The sequence below is a fragment of the Rhinolophus sinicus genome, chromosome 14 (genome assembly GCF_057876585.1).
Source record: "Rhinolophus sinicus isolate RSI-liver-muscle chromosome 14, RSI-T2T, whole genome shotgun sequence".
NCBI lineage: Eukaryota > Metazoa > Chordata > Mammalia > Chiroptera > Rhinolophidae > Rhinolophus > Rhinolophus sinicus.
This window is the reverse complement of record NC_142514.1, coordinates 152,356,555-152,379,505: the sequence shown is the minus strand read 5'-3', so window position 1 is coordinate 152,379,505 and position 22,951 is coordinate 152,356,555. Positions and strand designations below refer to the sequence as shown.

Genomic DNA, 22,951 nt, shown 5'->3' with positions numbered 1-22,951 from the left:
TAATAATGAAATCTTTTATTGGATTGTCAAGTACTATAAAGGATCTGATAGTTAAGTCTGCCTGTAAGTGACCAAGTAAGCCTGTCACAATTTGTGGATACTGGCAGAATATATGAAACTCCTAGATCAGAGACAAAGGATAGTTTATCACTCTCAGCAATAGCAGTAGCTAAAGTATCACCATTTTCTAGTGTTTGTTTCCCAAGCCCAAATTTTAAGAGGGTGACATGATGGGAGCCAGGTAATGAATGCAGGCACACAGAGTAGGTTGCATTATGTGAGAAGAACCCTGAGCTTAGGGAACCTGACTTTTTTTTAATCAAGAAAGTCTTCTCGCCTTTTTAACCTAGTTGAACAATCAAATGCATTGCTAAAACTGAAAGGGTCCTGTTACCTAAAGAAAAGAAAGAAGAATGGATACTTTTTTTGATACAGGGTGACAATTGATAAAGGGTGACAATTAGCAATTTGTGCTCCAATAATTCAACACAATAAAAGATTAATGGAAAATGACCTAAAGAGCATCACAATAAATGATGACTATTGCATGATAAAACTCTAACTCCTTTTTTGATAAAACAATCAATAAATCTGGAATAGAAGGGAATTTCCTTAATATGAGATAGGATACTACCAAAAACCCTACTTTAAAGACCACATTGAATTTTGCAACAGAGAAAGCATTCCCTTTATAATCAAGAATAAGACATGGATGCTGTCTATAACCTTTTATAGTACATTGTAATCCAGAGTCTAGCTTGTATCTACAGAGAAAGAACTAAGATGTAAAAGGATCACTGTGGATAATATGATTACCTACTTTGAAAACCAAGATTAATCTACAGATACATTATTGGAATTAATAAAATAATTTATCAATATAGCTGGGTACAAAATTAGAAAAATGATTGTATATTTATAAACTAGCAGCAAAGCATAAAAAATTCAATATGACTAATTATAATAGCAAAATATATAAATACATAAGAATACATCTAACAGAAGATGTGCAAGAATCTTTGAAAATAATATTATAAAGCTTTATTGAATATTAGTTAGGATCATGCTGGTTTAACGGAAAAACTTGACTTGCCAGTGGTTTAGCACAGTAGATGTTTATTTCTTTCTCAGGGTAATCCAAAACAGGTGTTCTGGATTAGTGGGTGGCTTTCCACCAAGTAGAGATTTAGGTACTTAGGCTCCTTTCATTATTTTGGCTCTGTCATATTTAACATGTGGCTTCTAACGTTGCTATAACAGACAGACATAGAAAATCATGCAAAAGAAGTTGCTAGGGCTAGGAGCTAGCAACTCCTAGGGGCTGGGAATGGAAATTGTGTGCATTACTTTTGCACCCATTCCATGGACCAGGATGCCGTCACGTTGGCCACTCCTAAGTGCAAGGGAACTTACTGCCAGTACAACTGCCTTGCGAGATATGTTAAAAGAAGTTCTTCAGAGAAAAGGAAAATGGTCAGAATCTCGGACTTACATAAAGAAAGACCATTAGAGAAAGAATAAATGAAGGTAAAATAAAACATTTTACTTTTCTTATTCTCAATGGATCTCATAGATAACTGTTCATTTAAAATAATAATAACAACAATGTATTGGGTGATTGTAGCTTATGGGTAAATGAAATGAATGACAGCATTGTTATAAAAGACAGAGGGAGAAATTGGGAACACTCTGTTATAAGGTACCTGTGCTGTAGTATTTGTTATCAGAGAGGGCTTTATTGATTACCCTATATGAAATATTAAACTCTCCCATTCTTATCCCTGTCCTGTTCCCTTACTCTGATTTTTTTCTTTTTACAGCTCTTACCATCTCCTGACATGTTATATATTTATTTATTGGCCTAAAGTGTATTTCTCCATAGAATATAAACTCAATGAAGGCAGGGAGGGACTTTGCTCATTGTGGCATGCAGTAGATGCTCAGTAAATATTTATTAAATGAATAAATTAATGAAGGATGAATGAATTATCTTAGACTAATCCATATTCATCCATTGGGACTGTGGGTGTGCATATGAAATCACATGAATTCCAAATATTGAAAAATATTTTTCTTTTTGCAAAAAAAAGAAAAATATTTTCCTTTTCTTATGGCAGACAGTGTCTGCCATAGGTTACAAATAGTCTATAGAAGAGAAAATATAAATAGCCAATGAACATATGAAACGATAGGGAAATGAAATTGAACATCAGTGATAATCTATTTGTTATATTGACAGAAACAGAAAAGCGTAATGATATTCAGTGCCAAAAAGGATGAGGGGAAATGGCATTCTTATATGTTGCTAATGGGAGAGCGAAACGCTACAACTTTTTTTGTTATCAGTATCTATTAAATTAAAATATACACTTTTTAAAAACCTAATAGTTCACTCTTAGAAATCAAACTTAGAGCAACAATAGCAACAATAACAAAGGATAATTATTGCAGCATTTTTATGGTAATAAGTTGCAAATAATTTGTATACCCATTTAATAGGGGTAGAGTTATAAATACTTATAGAACACCCAACTATAATATATACAGCTGCTAGCAGAATGCATTTTATCTAAATTTGAAGAACTCTCCATACAGTGTTGTGAAAGCAAATTGCAAATAATTTGAGTAGCATTATCTAATTTTTATAACAAATATCTAACACATATATGTATATATGTTTGAATAAATAGGAAGAAAGATATGAAAAATATATGGAGGCTATTAACTTTGCTTATCTTAGGGAGGTGGGAACGGAAAGTTTGGTGTTTTACTAATACTCTCAATATTATCCCACTAGTTATATTGAATTATTGAATGTTATCATGCTTATTGTTTTTTTTTTTTTTTTTTTTAATTGGGGAAGGGGAACAGGACTTTATTGGGGAACAGTATGTACTTCCAGGCCTTTTTTCCAAGTCAAGTTGTTGTCCTTTCAATCTTAGTTGTGGAGGGTGCCGTTCAGCTTCAAGTTGTTGTCCTTTCAGTCTTAGTTGTGGAGGGCGCAACTCAGCTCCAGGTCCAGTTGCTGTTTTCTAGTTGCAGGGGGCACAGTGCACCATCCCTTGCGGGAGTCGAACCGGCAACCTTGTGGTTGAGAGGACGCGCTCCAATAAACTGAGCCATTCGGGAGGCAGCTCAGCTAAAGGTACTGTGTTCAATCTTAGTTGCAGGGGGCGCTGCCCACCATCCCTTGCGGGAGTCGAGGAATCGAACTGGCAACCTTGTGGTGGAGAGCCCACTGGCCCATGAGGGAATCGAACCGGCAGCCTTCGGAGTTAGGAGCATGGAGCTCTAACCCCTGAGCCACCGGGCCGGCCGATGCTATTGTTTTTAAAATTAATAAAATTCATTTGAAAAGGCAAATAATTCAGAGATGAGAAATAGTAAATTAAGTATGACCATCAAAATGACTTAGTTTTAAACAAGCAAACAAACAGGTGTGATTAAACATAAATAAGAATATTGTATGAAAAAAGAATCAGTATCCAAATCTTGCCATTGTGACATTTTGTGAAAGCGCAGATCAATCTTTTTCTAGAAATAGTGCTCAGTTCCAGGGTCTACAATTTTAGAGGGATGTGGAAAACTCAGAGAAGAGAACTCTAAGTATTATAAAATTATTATTACATATATAGAATGAGACTAATAGGAGACCTAAGGCATATGACGTCTAGAATAAGGCTAATACTACCTACCACTAATTGAATACTTATCATATGTCCATAATAGTAAGGAGTGTTTTAGGCTGCAGTGTCTTAAGCACAAATGAAAACAGTTGCTTATTTCATGTCATAAGAGGTCTGGAGTTTGGAATTTTAGGGCTGTTATAGCAGTGCAGTAAGGTTATTAAAGTCTTAGACTCTTTCTGTCTTTTTGCCCTACCACTTTCATTTTTCATTCAACATTTATTCATTTTTACAAATATCTATGGAGTACTTGATATGTGCCAGTAACAGTTCTAGTAGTTTTGAATTTTTGAGTTACCTTTTTATCTTTGTATATATTGCCCCATGATTGTAAGATGGTTCTTACCACATTTAAAAATAGAAAGCTGGGTGGTGCAGTGGCAAAAGGTCTTTTCTTCAGGAAGCTCTGTCCTTTTATCAGGGGAAGAAAACTTTCTCAGAAGCATGCAGAAAGTAGAATATAATGAAAGAAACGTAAAAAAAAAGTAAGCGTTTTAGAGAATCATGTCAGTTCCAACATCTAACTAATAGGCATTCCAGAAAAGGAGAATAGAAAAATCGAGTAGTGTAGAAAAAGAAATAATACAAGAATAGTATTTGGGGGCATGACTTTTAACGCTGAAAGAGCATCCAGGTGCTCAGGGCAATGAATGAAAAAGATCCACACCAAAGTATATTATTGCAAAATTTTAAAACAGTGGTGATAGAGATAAGCTCCCAAAAGCTTCCATAGAGAGAGAAAAACAAAAAGTAGGTCATGTAGGATCAGGAAACAGACATCTCAACATCAACACCAAAGTCTAGAGTACAACAAAGCAATGCTCAAAAATTTTTGAGGGGTAATGATTTCAACCTAGAATTCTATACCTAATCAAACTATTCATTGAATGTTATGAGATAGATAAATTTTAGATATGCAACAACTGAAATTTACTTCTCATGCATCCTTTTGTTAAAGAAATTAGTAGAGAATGTGCTCCAATAAAATGAGTTAAGTAAACCAATAAAAAACAAGACATGGGACCCAGCACTAGAAAGCATAAAGGCAAATACCGTGTTTCCCCCAAAATAAGATCTAGCTGGACTATCAGCTCTAATGCATCTTTTGGAGCAAAAATTAATATAAGACCCGGTATTATGTTATGTTATGTTATGTTATGTTATGTTATGTTATGTTATGTTATGTTATGTTATATTACATTATATTATATTTCATTATATACCTGGTCTTATATTATAGTAAAATAAGACCGTGTCTTACATTAATTTTTGCTCCAAAAGACGCATTAGAGCTGATGGTCTAGCTAGGTTTTATTTTCGGGGAAACATGGTACCAGGATGACTGTTATGTAAAGGCATAGAGAGCAATCAGTCTAAATTTGAGCTGAAAGACAGGTTTCTGTATTAGTGTTCTCCAGAGAAACAGAACCAATAGGATGTGTATATATACTGAAAGACATTTATTGTAAGCAATTAGCTCGTACAGTGAGTACACTGACAGGTCAAAGATCTGCAAGGTGGGCTGGCTGGTCGAAGACTCAGGAAGACTGATATTCCAGATCAAGTCTGAAGGTTGTTTGCTGGAGAATCTTCCCTTCTCAGGGGTGGGTTAGTCCTTTTGTTCTATTCAGATCTTCAATGAATGAATTGCACATTATGGAGTGCAATTTCCTTTACTCAACGTCCACCAATTTAAATATTAATCTTATCCAAAAACACCCTCATAGAAACGCTAGAATAATGTTTAACCAACTATCTGGGCACCATGCCCCAGCTAAGTCAACACATAAAATTAACCAAGAAAAATTTTTATCTTATGTATTTGGAAATTTGGAAAATAATACTGATATGCAAAAACATGTCAAAAAAGTAATCATAGGTCCATAAAATGTAAGTTAATTATTATAAACAAGGCTTTTAAAATAAGGAAAAAAGTTATAAAAGAAGTGACATATGTTTGTAGTAAATTACTTGGCTCAGCAATGAACAAAATTTACTTTGAGTGATAATCTAAGCATTGACTTGATTTAGCCAAGCGTTATTATATAATTATATATAACAGGATATATATATGGCAGGATGGGAGAGATGATATATAAGAATTAAATACTCACTTGCCAAAACAAGAAGATAATAGATAATGACTAAAATTTTTAAATTAAAAAGTAGTTTATGTACAAAGCTTAAAATATACTTACAAGCACATTAGACAGAAATATACAGTTAAATACCCCCCAAAAAACAAACAAATGAAAAAAAAAACAACCCAAAACACTGAAAAAGACATGAATGGGCTGAGGAAGGGTGTGGCAGAGATCCATTGTTTTATAATGTAAGTTTTTTAGGAAAATTTTATGCTTTACCTTTTGCAAGCATTACTTTAGCAAAAATTAAAATTAAGTTAAAATGAAAAGCAAAGTAGGTACAAGATGGGCGATATTCCTTTCGGTGATTTTCATAAATAAGTGAAAATATATATATTCCTAAGGACTAAAAGAAATCAGATCCTGGACAAGAAAAGGAGTCACACGAGATAATTTCACACTAGTTCTCAAAGAAATATTAAGATTTCTTTCTTTCTGATTGAATTTTATGGGAATCTCTGTGTATAGGTGTTCTTAGGATGTCTATTATAAGATGCTTGAATTTTCTCAACAGTAAATGTAGAGGTAGTACTTAGGAGGTAGAAATGACTTAAAATGCAGGGTTATTAATAGATGTGTTAAAGGGCACTGTAAACTTGGCAATCTGAAAAAAATTCTGCAGTTGAATGATTTGTATAAATTATTTTAGAAGCAGATTTATTAAACTGTATGCTGGTCTCTTGTTTAGGGTAGTGTATACATAGTCAACAAGAACAATACTGTAATATTAAGACAATCTGATACTCCAAGTCATCTTTATGTACAACCCTACAGCCTCTGGAAAATTGAGATATTACTCCCACTACTTTTAGGTTGTATTTTGTGACATTTGAATGACCCTGCGTTTGAATGTGTCTGATACATCTTTCAATGCATCTGTTGGAATGACTTGTGATGATTGTGAAGTGTATGCTCATGGAATCCAGATACTACGATTATTCTTCTTACTCCTCTTAGATCTTAGCACCCATGCCTTGCACATTTAGATATAGCATGGATAAATTGTTCTTAGTTCTCTCATTTTGGGATTTTTAGTTTACTTAAGGACACTATGAAATAGCTATACGTAGTACATGAGCACTCCTTGTGTAACTATAGAGCAGTAGAATATTAGCTGTTGTATGTATAACTTTGTTTGTGAAATACTAATTATAAACAGAACTATAACAAGTTTGCTAATTGCAGGACACATCTTATTCAAGATTCCAAGATGACTCTTGTTGGTAGAAAAAAATTTAGATTGCATGCTCTTCCAAATATAGGCACATATAAAAACAGAATGAGAAAGCTCACATTTCAGGTGTTCAGATTTGTCAGAGGATAAAAGGGAAATAGCATGTTTAATAATTATGCAGAAATCATTTGTGAAACACAAAGAAATATATTAAAACTAAAAACAAGTCCAGAAAATTGTCATAGTCATGACTAAAGTAGCTCAAATAAAACTATGGCAAAAAAGGTTAATGAATTAAAAAATGTATATGTGTGAGCAGGCCCTGTATATATATACTTCCATATCAGACCAACGTGGCCCTATTCCAGGGAGGATGGGTTCGTACTTCATTTTAGTATTCCTATACTTGGAAAAGTCACAAAGTTGCTCAAATTCTGAGTCAAAAGATTAAAAATTAAAAGTAAAACAATATTTGATTATAAATATACACATATAGTTTTATTGATATTAAATGTAATTACTTGATTTTGGTGAAAATCTTGAGTATATCTTGTATTTAAAAAAGAGTTTTCCACTGCTGTTGATGATAGTATATTCTACTTCCTGTCACAGAGGAAGGCCTTGCAATTTTCTCCATCATCATGACCAGACAGATAATGTAAGCTCATAAGAAAATATCAATGATAAAATTAAGTCTCTATTGACTTTGCAAAATTATTTCTTAATAATACATAAAATGTTATTCTAAAAAACTATTTTAAGAAGAGAATGGGAGCAAAAACATTGGACTCTCACTCATAAAACTTAAAAGGTAAGAGATTTTGCATTGGTAGTGATTTTGAAAACTGAAGTCGTTTTACAGATTTTTCCCTGTTGTATAGTATATTAAACCTGAGTGGTAAGGGCAAGGTAATAGGAGTCTGTTGATGATTTTAACAATCTTTTAACTAACATAATATCAAGGACCAGATGTTGCTGGTTTAAGGCAGTTTCCTTGTTCCTTGCGTTTAAAGTGTCATGCTCCTGATATAAATTGTAATGTTCATGTAAATAACCAATTTACCTTTTAAAAACTTTTTTAATTGAATGAAGTCAAATACATGAATGTATTTCATACTTTATTATAATCTGGAAGATAATTGAAGCTTCATAGTAAAATACATTCAATTTCAATAATAATAGTCACATGAGCAAATGCCTATGGGTTATTGAATATTTAGTAAAAAGTAAGGACGTATAATTATCTTCTGTTGCATTTTTCATATTAAACTAAATTTTAATTTTAAAAAAATCTAAATTGTTTTAATATATTCAGGAATTTTTCCTAGTTAGATATTTTTGCTCAATTTGTGCCAATCCAGGTACTGTTACCTATTGTACCTGTTGCAATATTGTACCTGTCTCTTCTCTTTGTTACAAAAATATCTTTTTCCATTTTGAATTATATATAAAACATACCATGAGTAAATTTAGAAAATAACCCATTTGGGCACTAGACATACCATATTTTTAGTTTTTATTAGGATATATTTATTCTCTGCTGAATAAGAACAAGACACAACATGATAGTAATCAAAATTAGAATTTATCTAGTATCTGTAGTGGATACCAATACACAGTTATGGAGATGTAGGCAGGAGATAAATGCTTCATGAAGAAGATTCAGTATTAAGATTTATTTTCAGACAATGAAAGTACCCAAACTAATATTTAAAAAATTAAACATTTTTAAAGTGCCTAGCATGGTGCTTGGTTCAAGAAATAATATCAAAAGCAATTAAACATCAGTTATATCTTGTGGTTTTTTGTGTTTTTTTTTTTTTTTTTTTTTTTTTGTAACATAGGCCCATGGTTATGACATACAACTTTAAAACTATTTATTTGACATTTTCCAATATAATCCTAGATAGCTATTACTACACCATACTGTTATTGCCTTGCAGGGTCATATGATGTTCAATTTTATTATATTTTCTCATAATGGTGATGTAGTAGTTAATGTGCTTCGTCTTCAATTATGTAGACAACTAACACCTGGCTTGGCCAGACTACACTGTCACACCAATAAGTAAAACTTCTAGGATAAATTGTCTAATGCACAGATCTTACACTGTAGTTACAGTGTTAAAAAGTCCTTGTTATTATGAATGTGCATTATGAGTACATTGTACACAGTCCTGGTATGCAAATGTGTATCATTCAGAGAAGTGAAATAATTCTGTGTTATTATTATCTTTGTAAATTACATCTTAAGAGTTTTTGAGGACTTTATGATGGCAGTTTTCTATAGTCACAGTCATAGAGTATGTGCAGCACAAAATGTTTTCTTTCACTATTAACAATAACTAAGGCAATGAAAATGCTTTTTAAATATACACCCGGCAAGCAGTTATCTGGCTCTTCCTTCTTACTCTCTACAAACCGTCTTTTATAGTCTTTTAAGACAGCATTCGAACAGCTCTGTAAACATCTGTGTTTCATTGTTAATTGTTAGGAAAACTGGGGATTTAAATGCTTCTTTGGAATCCTCTTAGTTCTATCAAGAAGAATAAGTTGTATATGTTTATCTTTTCTTCTTTAGATTATTCCTTTACCATTTTAAAAATAAACATATACTGTTTTCATTTATTTTCTAAAAATTACTTTTAGGATTATAATATTTTTATAGAAATTTTGAGGGCATTGCTTTGTAGTAATTAATTGAAATTATTAGGAAAAAAGGCTATATTATACCTAGGAGAGATGTATAACTATAGACTTAAACATAGTGTTCCTTTTCAAATCATTTTCAGAATTTTCTTGGGCATATGCCATATTGAAATGTGCAATAATAGAAAATATAAGGAAAAGGTATTTGCTGGCAAAGAAACAATTAATTTAGAGCTCCAAATCTTTTGCCATATTTATTCTTTAGGAGATATATGCTTTACTTTCTCAGGCTTTTTCTGTTCCAATAATCAAGCCATTAATGTCAATGGAATATTTCTGGCAGTGATATACTAAGAAGGCTTTTGCAATAATACATCATGTCCTCCTTCTAAATGAAAAGGATCTGTTGCAATAATTACTTAAAAAATATTAAAATTCTGCTCTAGTTGTTTGAATTTATAATGTAAAAGCAAATGTACCTATCTCTTGAGAACAGAGAGAGCATCCATAATTTAATAATTAAGTAATATGTAATAACCAATAATTTTTGTTACAGATAAATAAACCTAAGTAACAAGAGAATGGAATACTAAGAGTAGTTGATTGTTAATGAAAACTTTTTTTCAGAATGTACTCATTTAAAAATATTCTCTAAACCTCTTTAAATTGCTATCCTTTTGTGCAATTAGAATGCATTGTGCATTTTTGTTTTAAAGGTTAGTACTTTATTAGTTTCTAAACTGGTATAAATTGGAAACTCACTATTCGCTATTTATACTGCTTTTCAGTCTTTGCTTTTCAAACTTGTATTGAAGTGATGTAGAAGTAGGCCTTATCACTGCATATAAAATTAATTGAAATGACATATTGTTGCAGTTTCTATGACAACCATATCATGATGCTGATGCACTTAAAAATTTATAAACTATAATGTGAAATATGCTAATTCTAGTGAACATAGTTAACACTTATTTGCTTAATATTCAGTTTAGTGTTAAACTTCATCAACTTTGAAAGTAGGTTAACATATTACATACAATTTCAAAAAAACGTTTTTATATATATATTGAGCTTTTGAGTTTAAGTATTTTCTCCAGAAGCCTACTATTCTGGAACTTTAAGTGTGAATAAGAGAAGCTTTTCAAATATTATTGTATTAAACAGATATGAATTAACACGAGGATGATCATTGTTGCAGATTCTCAATGTTGTTCCCCTCCCATTTAAAAGATAAAATAATTAAAGCTAATGCAAAACATCCTGATGAAAACTCTAAAATTTGACAAAATCCAATGAGTTATTTAAATAATAGCAAACTTCCAGATACCTGGAGCATCGACATTTTTTAGCTTTCATTTGTCTGTTTGACTTCAGGTAGATAATATATTTATCTTATATGTATGATTATGATACATATTGGAGACATAAAACTTAGCAAGTAAGAATAATTTTGCATAGCAATTATATTGAAAACTGATTTGAAGATACAGTTTGAAGTTTCTTTTAGAACTGATTTAAATACGCAAAATACGTTATTTGGAATTGGTTTATAACTATAGATTCTGTTTTTAAATAAAGCTTCTTTTAGATATATCTTTTGATAAGTCAGAAAAACTTTTAGGAATATGTATAGTTTGTTTAATAAGAATACTTAAGGTAATTTAAATAGTATATGCCAAATCAAATGAACACATCATATGTAATTATCAAATATACTTATATTGGACAGACTATTTCTGTTGGCATATTTGGTAAAAATGAATTTTCAGTATATGTGCAATGGACTTTTAATTAATATTTATTAAATCATTATAGTGTAAAAGATGGATCCTTAGTTAACGCACTTTTAATTATTTGCTTTGTATATATTAGGCACTCAACAAATACTTAAATGTGAATAAAAATGTGGAAAACAAGCAAAAGTTTGCAACATAATTGTGATATTTAAAAACACACACACACAAAGGAAATAGTCTTTTTAGAAATTAAAAAAATAGCAATTTGGGAAGAGAGATTTTTAAGTAACAAATTTTAAAATTAGAGAATTTAATCACATTCAGTTTTTAAAAACAATGCTAACACATAATACTATATAAAGCATAAACTATCTGAGGTAAATCATCAAACTTTAGAAAACTAGTTATATCAGTAAGTTACTGTTTTATTGTTTGATATTTATCAGTGAGCAGTTTTACAGCATTATTTTTGTGTCCCTTGCTTGTCTTTTATTAGGCACTGGAATGGATCTATAGGATTTATCAACTGTTTCTGGTGTGGCTAAAAGGTATAATGAATGAAATGGTAGTCATCTTAGTGAATTGTAAATCTCAGATTTGGGAAGAGGTAAGTGTTTATTTAAACAGAGATAAGCACATATGAAAGAATGCAAATACTTTAAAAGTATTACTTGATGGTGAAAAGGTAACACGATATCTCAGAAGGATGCTATTGTGTGGGATACTTTGAATTTTAGTGAATAAAGTTTATTTCTGTGGTTGAATTATCCTATAACTCTACCATATTTTTTTCCTGTGGCTTTTATGATATTCGTGTTTACCTATGTAGTTATCTAGATCACTTTTCGTTAGAAATATAATCTATGTAAGACAAATATTTGGATGACTGATAAACATTTCACTTTTCATCTGGATCTTTTAGTAGCATTAGTTTTAGCAGTCTTGGCTATAAAACAATCATTTCTTTAATAAATGATTTTCTTTCAGGTAGCATTTGAAAAATATTAGGGTCTGTCATTTTAAAATATTAGGTCTGATGTGTATTTTGGAGGAGAATTGGTGGAGGTTTATAATTTTCTGGTTTCTACCACATTCCTTCTTATGGTGGTTTTATTTCATTATATTTGGGCAACGATAGTCTATTTATAGTAAAGTAAAGCATATATACAGAATAGTGAGAAGTTCTCCCATGGTGTTAGGATTTTGATTTAAAGATCATGGAGTTGGTACTTAACTGTATGTGTACCATGTGTTCCAGTTTTACAGTCACGGGCCTTTGATTTGATTTTTCTTTAAATGAGGTTTCTACTCAGGCTTAGTTTCTGTCAGTTACATTAGGCTTCATGTGTATATCCTTCCATTTAAGAGAAGATGAACTGCCAGGATTAGGTATGGTAAAACCCAAAGCCCTCTGAGATAAGGGTTTGGGGGTATTGTACAAGTCTAACACTCTTCCATGAGGTTGGCCCACCCCACTGCAACTAAGAAATGAGATGATTGAGGGCTATTACATACTTAAGGTTTTCATAGTGGGTTAGAATAGCATTACTTAACACAGGTGTTTCTATAATTGGGATTCCCTGGGAAAATTCAGTACTGTATTCAGTAACACTCAGCTTTCCACATGAGTGGAAGAGCAATCCAATGTTAATTTGCTAGGCTGTGGCATGAAACAGGAATGGGGTCTGGCTTGGGGGCCTGTTGCTTCTCTTCTTTGAGAAGACATTTCCTGTTCATTAATAGCACTGGGTTGCTGTGGTTCTCTTTTTATATTTTAATTTATTTCATTAATTATTATTATTATTCCGATAAAAATACTGAAAGACCCCAGCTGGAGTCAGTAAGGGGTGATTTATGGCTCCAGATTACACAAGATAGTTTCTGGGTGTTCTTTTTCTTGGGATAAATAAAATTCTTCTTTTGTAAAGCATTGCATTTAAGCAGTGTCTATGCACCCAAGTAGCAGGGGAATGACTGAGGAGGCGCCCTTGGGGTACAGTTCCCGGAGGATGATGGCCTTGGAGTGGCCTTGCAGACTACCGACCCCAAGCCTGGGAGGCAGTTTCCAGGCATAACAAAGAACAAACAAGTTACTTCAGTATTTAGCTAGGGGATTCTTAAGCCTGCTATCTTTATAATACGAGGAGTGAACACAGAAAGAACGGTGTGTGGAAAAGGATGTCAATGGAGGTGGGGGAGGAAAGTTGAAAATCGCTGGTATAATTAATTATTATTATTGTTATTATTATTATTATTTTTACCGAATCCATTGTTAAGAAGGCCTGATGTCCTGAGAAATGGGCGACTATAGAGTTAAGTGTCCAGCCCTCGCAGCAAGCGGCCGGGTTGCCTAAGTGTCCCTCTCATGACGCAGTTCTCGTTCAAGAGCCCCCCGCTAGTGACCTTGGGTCTGGCCGCGTCCCTGAGTCCCTTTGTCTCCTGCCCCGAGAGTGGAGAGCAAGCGGGAGAGGAGCCCCGGGGAATGCGGAGTCGGAGCTGAGCTAGGTCGCTGCAAAAGGGAGCTCGGTCCTCGGCAGTCCCGGAGCAGATACCAAGCCTCTTGGAAGCTGCCTCCACCCTCCGCCAATGCCTTGGGAGTTAGTGCTTGGAGTTTCGGTGCAGCAGCTCATGCTTTAAAGCTGCAGACTCTTTGGCCCGAAGCTTTGTACTTTGCTGGGAGAGTGCGCCTTCGCTCGGTTCCCGGTTATTGGTTTCAGCTGCTGTGCAGTTTTAACCCTCACTCTTTTCAGCCCAGGAATCGGAGGGCAGTCCGTGCCTTGTCGGCCCGTCCAGTCGCGGGGCGCCCTCCCTTTGCTTCCCTTTCAAGCAGTCCCCGGCTGTCACCAAGGCTGAGACGGGGGGGTCTTAGCCAGGTTCATCTCCACAGCCGGGTGCCAGGCGCAGTCTTCCGCTCGACCTCTAGGTGGCGACTTAGGCACGTAAACAAAGCTCGGCCAAACCCGGCGGTTGGCACCCTCGCGGTTCACCCACGTACGAGACTAGTTTTCCCGCTGCTCTCAAGCCGGCTGAATTGACTGTTAAAGGCACTGGAGTTTAGATGAGGAGTTCGGCCAGAATGGCAGAATGTGTAAATGTGTGTGTGTGTGTGTGTGTGTGTGTGTGTGTGTGTGTGTTCCTGTGCGCGCGCAGGCGGCGGGAGGTGGTGAGGCGTTGCAAACCCTCGGCGGAACCCGTTTGGGACGCCACGAGTCTCCCCAGCTTCACCTGAGCCCTCAGGCCAGGCAACCCCCCGGGTTGGGGCTTCCACACCTCTCTGCAGCCGGAGATGCCGCGACCCGTGCGCAAGCGGCAGAGCGACAGAGGGTCTCGTGGCTGCTGCCAGCGGTGGAAGATTTGCTAATCTCGTTACAGTGACACCCACAATTTATGAGTGGAGAGACGGGAAAAATAGCCCTTCGTGGTGCTGCGCCCTTCCCCCGGGTGCATGCCGGCTGACCCGAGTGGGAGGGGTCCTCGGGGGTGGGGAAGAGACACACACAGACAGCGAAAGAATAAACGTGCGACAGTCACAGTCTTACCTCCGGGACGAAAGGACACGGTTCCTAGAACTGAGATTTTCATAGCCAGTCTGCATCCCAGCTGTTTCTCCTGTAGGCTCTTTCCTGCCTAACACAGTCTTCTGACTAACTTGGACAAGACTTGAGCTGCCCCCCTCCTTTTTTCCTCCCCTTTTTTTTTCTTTCCAGACATTCCCTAAACTCAACCCAGGGCAAATCCAGAAGTCGGTACAGTACAGAGCTTCCATTCAATCGTGGGTGTGGGGTGGGGTGGGGGGAATCCCGTTTAGTTTCCCTTAGGCAGATGGATGAAGTAGATGGTAACGGGACTTTGGAGGGGTGCTTGGGGATGGCATGGGGTGTTGGTGGCAGGGAAGCGCGATTTCTCTTAGGTCTTGGTGCTGCAGGTAAGTTCCCAGATTCCAGATTCCCTCATGCTGAGCTGCAGTGGTGGGTGAGAGTGGAGGGCGATCCTTGTCTGATTAAAGGGGAGTGGAAGAGGTTAGAGTGGGGCAGGGGGTGGGGGTGAGGGGAATGGACCCTAGAAGGCTCAACGGACACCTCATCTAGGTTTGTCTCTGTGCCCTGTCTATGCTACTGCCTTCGGAGCCTTCGGAGCAGGGTGGTGCTCCCTTGGCTCTCTCTCCCCTTCTTTTCACTCCCTTCTAAAATGTGTTTAAAAAGAAGTGAATATCCTTCTAAAATTAGTTAAAAATCTTTCTCTGACTTTTCATTTGAGATGTCAAAAGGATTAAATAAATGAAACTTTATTTTACCGGGGAGTTTACCCAGAGACTCAACGACATCTCGGGTCTTTGGCCTTATTCTAATTCCATGGTGGTAATTACCCTTCGTTTCTTTAAGTGCAATAGATTTATTGCCTTAGAGACTATGCACAGTTTGATTGAATTATTCATTTTTTTTCTTTGGTGTAGACTGCATCTGGGGACTCTGATGTGACGTGTAGATTTTTTTTTTTTTTCCCAGGAACAAAGGGAATGTGGAAATGAAAGAGAGAGGGAGAGAGAGGCTGGCAGATGTAATGAGACGCGGTGAAGGTGTACGCAGACTGGCACTCCCACTCCTCCCTTCTGCTCTCACTGCAGCCCTGGGTAACTCGCAGGCTAACACAAACAGCTTTTCTCCCGCAGCCTGCCCTCAGTCACTGTAAGTACATCAGCCTTCTCTTATCAGCATGCAGATTCCAGCCACGCACTCCCCTAGCTTCGGCTTTGCACCTTAGACAGCAGAAGTACATTTAAAATGAACTTGCCTAAGCCAGGAAAGACATATCTGTAAAACTTATCTTTGATTTATCTTTATTTTGCTTTGAGAAAAGTTCATGCATTTTTACCACTTTCCCCCACCTCCTTTGTGACAGAGCTGCTGCTCCTACTGTCGCTACCTCTGTGGTCTTCCCAACAGGGTGACGCACAGATTCAAATACAATTTAATGTTATTCTCTATCATTTAGAGTCGAGGGACAATGCCTTGTCCTTTGGCTAAATGACGTCTTAAAGAACGCAGAGCATTGTTGACAGTTTGTTTTTTTGCTTTTGTTGCTGAAACACGAGTTCCAACCTCTTGAGGCAGAGTCCCAAGGGCGCTGTTATTTGGGAGTTCGGGTTATTTGGTTACACCAAACTGAAATGAAGTGCGATGGACTGCAGGCGTGTTGTATGCTTATTCTCCCTGTTTAAGGAAACCAATTGCTAAAACTTTTCTTCGTGTTGTAATTAAAGTTTTCAACTTTTGCTTTTTTATACTCTTTTACTTATTCTTCGTTTCAGTAAAAGTCCTCATTCGTCGTGTTTTGGAAGTGAAAAACATTTATATGTGTCCTATTATACAGTAGCTATAAAGCCCTTCCTGAAAGAAGTTAGCGACCTTACGATGAAGTCATGTAGATCTGAATTGTCCGCCCAGCTGGTGTAAAGAGACTATCAAAGCGAGAATTTGAGGTTGTAACAGTCGTTAGGATTTTTGCGTGGGTGCTTTAAATATTAACTTCTTGAGCAGAATTCAATGCGTTGCCCTTCCCAAGTTCAAGGGGACCTCTCTCCAGGAATCGCGCGCGCCTTGCCTGTGCGGGTTCGCGCCTCTTCTCTGGAGGTGCGAGGCCAAACTTAGCAAAGCCGAGTTGCCTTTACTGGTTGCCGTGAGCAGGGACACCGGGACAGCACAGAGGCAGCGACAGCTGCGGGCAGGTAAGTGAGTCCCCATCCGCTCGTCCCTCCATCTCTTCCTGGTTCCCCTAGCTCTGCACCCGGGCTCTTGCGCCACGTGGGGCTCGGACCCCCAGGGAAAGTGAGCCGACGTGCGCCGGGATCTGGCCACGGTGCCTGGGTGTCCTCCGCTACTTCCGGGACTTTTTGGAGCCCGCAGGCCAGTGCGGACCAGGTGGAGAGTCCCGCACTAGAACCCGCCGCAGCGCTCTTCGCGTAGCCCCCTGAGCTGTACAGTCACACAGGAGGCTGGAAAGGAAACCTTGAGGGCGCACTCCCGCCCCCAGGGCCACATGTTACCCCAGGCACAGCCTCAAGTGCGGCATCAAGACCCCAAACTTTAGTTTCTTTACTTTAGGGATCAATGTCGTGACCGGTTCCGGGTTCCGCCTTATCGATCTACTTTGGTATCAATTTATTAGATAAAATCTAAAGAGGATTCCTGCCGCTCCTTCCGGGAAGGTCCACCGCGGCCCACTATGAGGGCCTTGGACATCAGAGATCTTGATAATGTCGCCTTTTTTTTTTCTTTTTGCTTCCCGCCAGTGGCCTGCATCTGGTTGGCAGGGTCAGTCTTACCCCCTAAATCCCCGAGTGCTGTGTGATTTAAAGAGACGGATGCGCTGGTACTTGAAAAGCCAAACTTGTCGCTGCAACTCTGAGGAACCCAATGGCACCCCAGCGTTTCGTCCCAGATGTTTCACTTCCCTAGGTGGCTCTTCCCTGAGGATTCAGGTTTGGGGACTTAAAGTGCCCCCTCTTTTCACTGCCTCAAGTCTGCAGGCATTTAGGACAGGTCATTCGATTTTGACCTCTTTAGCCTTTAGAGAGATTTTTTTTTTGGCCCCTGTGGTTAGTTCCAGGGCAGGCGGCCCAAGCGAGTGAAGCTGACGATTGGAGCGCTGCGCTGGGCCACGTTATGCACAAAAACAAAACAAAAACAAAACCCAGAAGAGACTGGCCCCTGCCTAGCTTAGAAACACTGTCTGGGTTTACCCCTTGGGTCCCGGAGGTCAAGGGGCACGCCCGGCAGCTCTGGAAGCCCAGGTGGAAGGGCATGGCAGGCAAGGTGCCAGGCATTCTCTTCACTGGCCTTTAGGCTCTGGTGCCTACAGGCAGCCTTTGCAGTCCTGAAAATGGCTGTGCTCAAGGGGGACTCAAAATCTCCTGTTGGGGATTCGCTCTCCTCTCAGCCAAGAGTCATCAAGTCACTTTAACTGATAGCCCGCAAGCTCCCAATCCTCAAGCATTATATTTTCTATTGGGGTAGAAGCATCTAGCTAGTCCTGCCCCACTCATCCCAGGTGCTCATCTCCACCCTTATTTCTATCTGTTTCCTTCTCTTGTCTGGAACTCATATGCAACCAAACATCGAGTGTACTTTAGGAAGCCAATATATGACTGACATCTTAGCTTGTTCCATCTTCCTGCTTGCTTACTCTCTCCATTTTCCTCAAAGTTAATGTAACAAAGATGAGGCTTTCTCTCCTTTATCGCTTATCACGTAATCTGTGGGTGGTCTTCTCAAAAATGGCAACTTTAGATTGCCATGAACTTTCTGATTTTTCTAGTTATAATTCTGGACCCCTCTCTCTTCCTGGTCTATATCTCCTTTCACAAAGTCCCTGTTTATGAAGTATCTCAAAGTAGCCATCTCACATCAGTTTCTACATAGAAGGACCTCTCCTTCTACAAATCTCTGCAGGTTATGCTAGTATGTCAGAACCTCTCTCCCAGCTTTTAATCTCGATGTAATTTTGACTCTGCACTGAGCTCAGTTTCTCAAATCTAACCAATTCCTTTGGGCCTGGGTTAAGGCAGGCCAGCCTCACCTCCAGCACACTGCCTCTCGTTAGCTCTGTGTCTGCTACTGTCAAAGCTGGTTTTCTCATCTATCTCTTTCCCCCTGCATCTCTACTACCTGACTACTGCAGCTCTACGCCCTTCCCAGTCCCCCAGCTTTTTTGCACTGAGATAAAGTTCCAGGTCTCTTCTTCTTTAGGCCATTTTATACTCCTCACATCTTTTATCTACCCTACACATGCATCAAAGAGAATCTTTCATTTCTGTAGGTTTTTTTTTTTTTGGGGTCTCTTATTAACATAACTTTCTACATCTGACTTATGTGTTTTTACATGCTGTTCTGAGTGACTGAACTCTTCATTTCTACAACTTCCAAACCACCCCTCTTGAAATTGTTTCTTCAAATATTTTCCTCTACAAAGTTGAGATAATACACATATATCACTCACCAAATTCCACATAACACAAACTTATCCATATAACTCATGTGGAACTATTTTATTTATTATCGTAAAGATATAATCCTTTTTCTTTGGAGTTTGTACGTCTTGTTATTTATAATATTCTTAACCCATAAACTCCATAATCCACATAGGGCTTCTAGAACATTGCCACCTACGTATGCTTAGACTCTCCTATGTCAGTTGCTTTTTTTTTTCCCTTTCGTCTTCTCCTCCATCTTTTAAAATAAGTTTCTCTTTTCTCATTTGCTGAGATCCTACTAACCGGTGTGTTTTCATTATCTCTGCTTCCTGCGTCTCTTTCCTTACTGTCTTTTGATCACTTCTCTTTTTTATTTTCCTTCATCCTTCTTATTATTCACTCTTCTTTCCTGCTTCCTGGGCTGCTTCGGCCCCTGCCGTCCCCCTTCCCTGTATTTCCCATGACTCACTTCCGTGGTCCAGTTCTGTAGTATCTCGGTACTGCCTAACCTGCAGCCCATTCCTCCTTTCACATAACGTTTCCAAAGCACAAACTACCACCCCTCTATTTTCCTGTCCCGCTTTACCCTTTGCTTTTCTTCAGTTTGTCCTTTCTTTCTCCTCAGTTGTCTACCTTTTCCCCACTTCAGTTTGCCTTCCTCGTGACTCCTCCTCCTAGCAGCCCTAGCTCTAATAGCGCTCCTTGGGTGCTTTGCTCCGCAGCCTCTCTCCCACCTAATACTGGTAACCATTCCCCTCTGACCCCAGCCCGCCCTCTTCTTTGTCCCCTTCCAATTTCCTCTGGTAGGCGCTTCACTCTGTCTTCCCAGGCGCTTTTTCCAATTCCAACCTCCGCTCTCGCCGATCTCTGCCCTCTCTCTTCAGCTCTCTCTTGCCTTTGCCTCCCGCTCTCCCCTCCTTCTTCCCCCGGCCCTCCCCCCCTCCCTCCCAGCTTCCCTGCCTGGCTCGCTGCCTCCCTCGCCTCTTGTCTCATCTTGCCTGTGTTGTCTGGGAGGGGAGCCCTGCCTCCTCTCCCTCGCTCAGATCAATGCCCTGGCCACTCACTTTCTGATGTTGCACGACGGGAAATGCTTTGAATACTTACGACATGGCCGCTCACACTGATTGCCAAGATTGACAGCACTAACCATCGCCTTCACTTGTTTCAAGGGGGAAACCCCTAGTCACCCCGCTCTGCGCGCACCTCCCTGCACCCCGGCGGCAAACTTCTGTGGGTCAGCGCTCCCCCCAGCCGGGGCGGGACACCCCCCGCAGACTTGAGTTAACGGGCTGCGTCGGCCGCGGCGCTAGGGGGTTCTGCTCCCTTGCTCCCCGGGTTGTGCTAATTGACCTAGCATCGACTCACCTTCCTTAATTTTTTTTTTATTTGTATCTTTCCCTTTTTCTTTAATGCTATTTACTCCCGCGGCGCAGCGCACAAGGAGCCCTCCCGTGCGGTACCATCCTGGAGCCCGCCCAGGTAACCCGGACGGAGCGAGCGATCTAGAGATCCAGGGAGGCAGAGCGAGAGCGCGCGGCCCGTTTGTGAGCTACCTGTTGGGGAGCCGGAGGGGGCAGGGGCAGGAACCCCGGGACTGGCCGCCGGACCTCCAGCGCCTTCCGCTTTTGCCCTTCCGGGCAGCTCCAGGGTTAGTTTCCCTGAGCTGGGACTGAGGGTTGGGGTCGGACAGGCGGAGGGACAAGAGCTGAGCGCGCGGAGCCCTGCGAGGGCGCCGGTTGCTGGGAGCCCCGGCCGCCCCGCTCGGGCGGGTTTCCGTACTTGGCTGGGGAGGGGAGGGGGGAGGAGGAGCGGGAGGAGGGCGCTCCGCGGGGCCGACGCAGAGGGGGGAGTGGAGGCTGAAAAAGGGGCCCGAGCGCCTGCCGCTCGCTGGTGGACGCGCGGATCCCCGGGATGCGTCCCCCTCTGGGAGAGTTGTGCCTTGTTCCGGAGGCGGTGACAGATCTGCGTGGCGGGCTCCTGGTTTCCTTACCACCCCCCCCAGCCCCCAAATCCACTCCGAGAAAACACATGTTGTAGCTGTAGATAACTGTGCGTAGGACACTAAGGCAAAAAGGGCAGGGGAGAGAGACAACGCAACCTTTGACAACAGAAAGCTGTTATCGCCATCCTAAGTATTCGTCCGGAAATCTGTCCGCCCTCTCGGCCCACCTTATTCCTCCTCCTTCGCCTCCCCGTATAGATATTCTAATCTATATAACTGGGAATGATATGAAAAAGAAGTCAGGTGGCTTAGAGAATGAATTTTTAAATCTCCGTGAAGTTTGAGGTAGGTATTTCATTGAAGTTTGCGCAAGTGTGTGATGGTAGAAGCTTGTGTGCCTGCCCGTGTAGTTCTCTCTCTCTCTCTCTCTCTCTCTCTCTCTCTCTCTCTCTCTCTCTCTCTCTCTCTCTCTCTCTCTCTCTCTCTCTCGCTCTCTCTCGCTCTCTCTCTGTCTCTCAGCATATGCGTGTGTGCTCTGAGGGTTCAGATGGGACCGCAGGGTGGTAATGCCCTTTGTCCCCACAAGAGGGCAGCATCCTGAGGGCTTTGTGAGCGCTGTATCTCGTTATCGCTGCAGGCTTGGGTTTAGAGAAAGTTATACTGAAACTTTCGAACTGATATCACATCTTATTTCGTGATATTAAAAAAAGAAAGACAGAAAGAAAAAGGACAGAAGTGAAGAAAAAAGCAAGAAAAAAAGGGAAAACAGGCAGCCAGCCTACCCCGGGAGAGTCCCAGTCACACCAAGACTAGGGGGAGGGCTGTTTTAATTGTGGGTTTGGCCGACTGACGACTGGAGTGCCCTCCTCGGCTGTCTTAGTTGTAGCCGGAGGTCATGTAAATCGACCTTAAAAGAATGCATAAGCCATAAATTAAAATAAACCCTCACCCAAGGGCTGATCCATAAGTAGACAATATCCAACCTGGACAAAACGAACTTCCCTTACGAGCCGACCTAAACCGCATCCCCCCAAAGAATAGAGACTAAATGCAAAGTAAGTTTCCCAGCGAATATTTTGTTTTCTTGAAAAGTGTTGGGTTGATTCGCCGTGTGACTGCGATGCCGCAGTTTCCCGGAGCGCTTCAGTGTTAGCCAGGCTCCGGGTGCGGGAGGTGGGGAGGACCCGTGTCGCTGGGTTTCTGGGCTTCTTAACGCTACCCCCACCCCACCCCCATTTTGGTTTGGAAACTTCGGCTATTTGTGGGGTTGACGCTGGCCTGGGGCGGGCAAGAGTCGATGATCTCCGCGGCGCTCTCCGCCGGGGTGAAGTTTCCCGAGAGGAGTTAATAAAGAAAACCCGGGTCGCTAGAAAAGCCGTACGCTTCCTCCTCCCACCCTCACCCCTCCGCCTCTCTACCACAACTTTCCCGGGACCTTGCGCGAGTTGCCTCCAGTTCCCTCGGCCCTCTCCCTTCCTCCCCCCCACCCCTATTTTTGGACATGACTTTTTATGATCTCTTTAGGAATAAACAAACCGAATTCCAAGACAATCCGAAACCCAAGCGCTAATCTGTGGTTCTCTTTGCCCGGGACGCTAGGGCAGTCGTGCGGGCCCGGCGGGGGCGTGTGTTAGCAGCCTCCCAGCCCTGC

General features: G+C 40.0%; 1 protein-coding gene across 10 annotated transcripts in view; it reads left to right on the top strand.

Annotated features, from left to right (window-relative positions):
• Positions 1–15,245: 15,245 nt before the first annotated feature.
• Positions 15,246–22,951, top strand: part of SOX6 (SRY-box transcription factor 6) — a 600,111-nt gene continuing 592,405 nt past the window's right edge. For 2 of the 10 annotated variants that reach the window (XM_074336052.2, XM_074336056.2), the window contains exon 1: positions 20,337–20,837. The gene's annotated coding sequence lies outside the window, so the exon portion shown is untranslated. Of the gene's footprint in view, positions 15,315–15,499; positions 16,075–20,336; positions 20,838–20,862; positions 21,007–21,354; positions 21,646–21,905; positions 22,356–22,951 lie in introns of those variants that run through there. The other 8 variants (XM_074336057.2, XM_088791655.1, XM_074336055.2 and 5 more) reach the window with 8 other exon arrangements.